This window comes from Bos mutus, chromosome 20, assembly GCF_027580195.1.
Source record: "Bos mutus isolate GX-2022 chromosome 20, NWIPB_WYAK_1.1, whole genome shotgun sequence".
In the NCBI taxonomy this organism is placed as follows: Eukaryota; Metazoa; Chordata; class Mammalia; order Artiodactyla; family Bovidae; genus Bos; species Bos mutus.
In genome coordinates, this window is record NC_091636.1 from 27,661,689 (window position 1) to 27,666,622 (window position 4,934).

Sequence of the window (4,934 nt, forward strand, 5' to 3'; positions counted from 1 at the left end):
TTAGTCACTGAAAATCTTACTAAAGTTTGAGAGCACCTCTTCCAAAAACCAAATACATGAAATCCAAGGGATAGAGACAGAGGTCCCAAGACTGAACAGTCTGTCCCTTTATACCACTATGCTATTCTGACACATAAAACATGAGAAGTTGATGCATAGAGCTATCCAGATTTAAACAACAAAAGAAGGATTTTTGGAGAGTGATTGCAAATGTTACCAGAGAGCAGACTATGAATGCACTGAAGGATATCCTAAAGGGATTCAGCCATCAATTTCCAGCTGTAGAACAATGAGACCTCGAAAGACCAGAACCTCCCAGAGAAGATGATACTAGCTGAAAAGGATCTGCATTCTTCAGAAACTTCAGAAATGCTAACCTAGAAAGTAAAGCACAGATAGGTGACTGAATGTAATTGACATCTATCAGCTGACTGTTTCTGTCCTACCTCTTAAATAAATATTTTAAGTCTATACAGTCTCAGATCCTGACGGTGCAGCAGCCCGCAGCCTCAGCCAGAGAGTCCCAGCCGCTTTCAATGGAGGAGAAGCCCGGCCAGCCACAGTCTCAGCACCATCACAGCCACCACCATCCGCACCATCACCCCCAGCAGCAGCAGCAGCCGCACCACCATCACCATTATTATTTCTACAACCACAGCCACAACCACCATCACCACCACCATCACCAGCAGCCTCACCAATACCTGCAGCATGGAGCCGAGGGCAGCCCCAAGGCCCAACCAAAGCCGCGGAAACATGAGCAGAAACACGCCCTCCAGCAGCACCAGGAAACGCCGAAGAAGAAAACAGGCTACGGTGAACTAAATGGTAATGCTGGAGAAACAGAAATATCTTTAAAGAGCCTGGGTTCTGAGGAAGCTACCAACCCTATTTCCAGGGTCCTCAATGGCAACCAACACGTTGTAGACACTAATCTGAAGCAGACTGTAAAGTCCAGCACCTTTGGGAAAGCAGGAATTAAAACCAGGAATTTTATTCAGAAAAACAGTATGGACAAAAAGAATGGGAAGTCTTATGAAAATCTGGAGAGAACTAATCTATAGACAAGACTGATAGTGTAGCAATTCCAAATGGTGTTGTAACAAATAATTCTGGCTATATTACTAATGGTTATATGGGCAAAGGAGCAGATAATGATGGTAGTGGATCTGAGAGCGGATATACCACTCCTAAAAAAAGGAAAGCTAGGTAATAATAGTGCCAAGGGTTGTGAAAACCTTAATTTAGTGCAGGACAAAATAATGCAACAAGAGACCAATGTCCCAACCTTAAAACAGGGACTTGAAACTTTCAAGCCTGACTACAGTGAACAAAAGGGAAATCGAGTAGATGGTTCAAAGCCTATTTGGAAGTATGAAACTGGGCCTGGAGGAACAAGTCAAGGAAAACCTGCTGTGGGTGATATGCATGGAAAAGCTCTGATATTAAGCCTGGTGTGAGCAGCAAAAAGTTTGATGATCGGCCCAAAGGAAAGCATACTTCTGCTGTTGCCTCCAAAGAGGACTCGTGGACCCTGTTTAAGCCACCCCCAGTTTTTCCAGTGGACAATAGCAGTGCTAAAATCATTCCTAAAATAAGTTATGCAAGCAAAGTTAAGGAAAACCTCAACAAAACTGTACAGAACTCTTCTGTGTCACCATCTTCATCTTCATCTTCCTCATCATCTCCTGGGAAACTCAGACCCAAGCTTCAAGTCGATTATCCCAGGTCCCTATGTCAGCGCTGAAATCTGTTACTTCGGCCAGCTTTTCTAATGGGCCAGTTTTAGCAGGGACTGATGCAAGTGTGTATTCTCCAGGGGGTCAGCCACTGCTAACTACTGCTGCTAATACTCTAACACCCATCTCTTCTGGGACTGATTCAGTTCTCCAGGACATGAGTCTGACTTCAGCAGCTGTTGAACAAATTAAGTCCAGCCTTTTATCTACCCTTCAAATATGCAAACTGTGCTGTTGAGCACAGCTCAAGTGGATCTACCCTCTCAGACAGATCAGCAAAACCTGGGGGATATCTTCCAGAATCAGTGGGGTTTATCATTTATCAATGAACCCAGTGCTGGCCCTGAAACTGTTACTGGGAAGTCATCAGATCATAAAGTGATGGAGGTGACATTTCAAGGGGAATATCCTGCCACTTTGGTTTCACAGGGTGCTGAAATAATCCCCTCAGGAACTGAGCATCCTGTGTTTCCCAAGGCATATGAGCTGGAAAAACGGACTAGTCCTCAACATCTGGGTAGCATTCTAAAATCTGGGACTACTAATGACAGTGGAGCCTTATCCTTGGAACCCAGTCATATAGGTGACCTGCAAAAAGCAGACACCAGTAGTCAAGGTGCTTTAGTGTTTCTCTCAAAGGACTATGAGGTAGAAAATCAAAATCCTCTGGCGTCTCCTACGAACACTTTGTTAGGCTCCGCCAAAGAACAGAGATACCAGAGAGGCCTAGAAAGGAATGATAGCTGGGGTTCTTTTGACCTGAGGGCTGCTATTGTATATCACACTAAAGAAATGGAATCTGTTTGGAATTTGCAGAAGCAAGATCCCAAAAGGATAATCACTTACAATGAAGCCATGGATAGTCCAGATCAATGAAGGACCAGACTGCCTATTTGTAACCTTTCTGCAGCATTAGAGCCACCGTTCATGGGGGACACAAGGCTTTTATGCTCCTAGATCTTCAACGCAGCAGAGGAACCATAAGTAGAATCACAGGATAATATATACAAAATATATATATATATACATTATATATATATAGTTATTTAAAAAAGGCAACTGAAAGTAATTAGACTTCTTAAGGAAACAAATTTATTTCAAGAGACTACACATGGTTATTTAATCTCGGTACTGAATAGTTTTGTTTTGTTTTGTTTTTAGTTTTTGTTTTTAAGTGTGAATGCAAGTGATTAATGAATATGGACTTATTAACAAGCGTGGTTCTAAAGTTCCTGCTGTCATCACCTTGGGCAACAAATGACCCACTGGAAAGGCAAATCCACTTTAAAAGATCTCTGTATCTTGTTCTGTGACTAAAGTGATACACTAATCACGGGGAACCCAGAATGATTCAACATTTTCCCCCACTCCTCCCTTGATCTTTTGGTTATACTTTGAACCCTGCGAGAATGCTGGATAAAATGCCTTGAAGTTTGCAGGGGTCTTTTTTTTTTTTTTTTTTAGTGAATATGATTTGTATGTCTTGCCAGGAATAAGCAGCCTCTGTGGGGTGTTGGGAAATATTTTCTTTGTTTTTTTTATTTTTTTGTGGGGTAGGGGATAGGGAGGGCATTGAAGTTCTACAGTTCTGAAGTAGTTGGTGGTACATAGTTTCACTTGGCTTTGGTTACCTATTGGACTTTAATAAGTAAAAACTTTATGAGTGTCATTTAAACAAAAGTTACAGAACAAACAATTGGCTTTAGATATTTAATCTGGAAAAATCCTCCTGTGCCCATGTTCTAACGTAACTGTGTAAGTGGGAGCAAAAATGTATTCTGCTTTTCAACTGTAGGTGCTCCAGACTTGCTCTCTGTCACTAACACTAAATGTGCTATTTTTCTTGTTTTTCATCAAACATCTGAAGAGAAACTTCTGTACCTTTCTGTAAATTCTTTTTAATTTCTCAGAAATCTAAAAGGGGAAGAAAAAAGTCCATGAAAACTAAAACTTCATGTTTTTAGCCAGTGAGGAGGTAATAAACCCTGCCTATAGAAGGTGTGTTTTCATGCAAACTATACTTCTGAGCTTATTAGCTTCTAATTATATCTTAATAAATATATTTTATTACTAAAAAAAAAAAAAGTCTATACAAGTTACAAGAAAAAGTTATAAAGACTTTAGAGTAGTAGTTGGTAAATAAAATAACAAATACTGACTTCCAGTCAAGATGGTGTAAAGAGTTTATGCTTTGATTAGCCCCTTTATGCTCCTAATATATAGTAATATGTGATAAAATATAAAAAGAGGAAAAAGTTTCAGATTTGAAAACAAGAGAAACATTTCCACTGAACAGATATGAACATTTCCACTGAACAGAGAGGCAGGCTGAAGCTCTTGTCTGTGCTAACCAGGAGCTCAGCTCTTCAGGAGTCAGAGTTTGAAAAGCTCCACAGAAATCCTACATAACCATTTAAAAAAAGAACAAAATAATGCCATTTGCGACTGAAGCAACTCAGCAGCAGCAGCAGCAGCAGCAATATCGATGTAACTAGAGAGTATCATACTAATTGAGTCAGAAAGAGAAACACAAATACCATGTGATATCACTTAATGTGGAATCTAAAATATGACACAAATGAATCCATCTATGAATCAGAAACAGACTCACAGACATAGAGAACAGGCTGGAGGTTACTAAGGGAAAGAGGTTTGGGGGAGGGATGAAGTGGGAAACTGGGGTTAGCAGTTGTAAGCTTTTATATATAGAATGGATAATCAACAAGGTCCTATTATATGGCACAAAGAACTATATTCAACAACCTATGATAAACCATAATGGAAAAGAATTTTTAAGAAAGAATGTATATATTGATATATACATATATGAATGTATAGCTGAATCACTCTGCTCTATATCAATAATCAATACAACATTGTAAATCAACTATACTTCAATAAGTAAATAAATAGCTCTATAGATGATGGGGAATAAGGCTCACTAAGAGCCTCAACAAAACGTAGCTGACTTCTGTCTAGAGCTGTAATCATGTTTGTCAACTTATTTTTCATTATTATCCCCCCAATGAAAAAAAAGTTTTTGGTTTTTTGTTTTTTTTTTGGTGGGGCAGCACCTTGCAGCATGTGGGATCTAAGTTCCCCAACCAAGGATCAAACCTGCGCCCCTGCAATGGAAGCACGGAGTCTTAATGGCTGGACTGCCAGGGAAGTCCCAAGAAAATTTGAATTTAAATT

General features: G+C 39.8%; 1 pseudogene; it reads left to right on the plus strand.

Annotated features, from left to right (window-relative positions):
- The first annotated feature begins 481 nt into the window (after nt 1-481).
- Nucleotides 482-3,272, plus strand: LOC138984238 (FMR1-interacting protein NUFIP2 pseudogene; annotated as a pseudogene).
- The last annotated feature ends 1,662 nt before the right edge of the window (nt 3,273-4,934 follow it).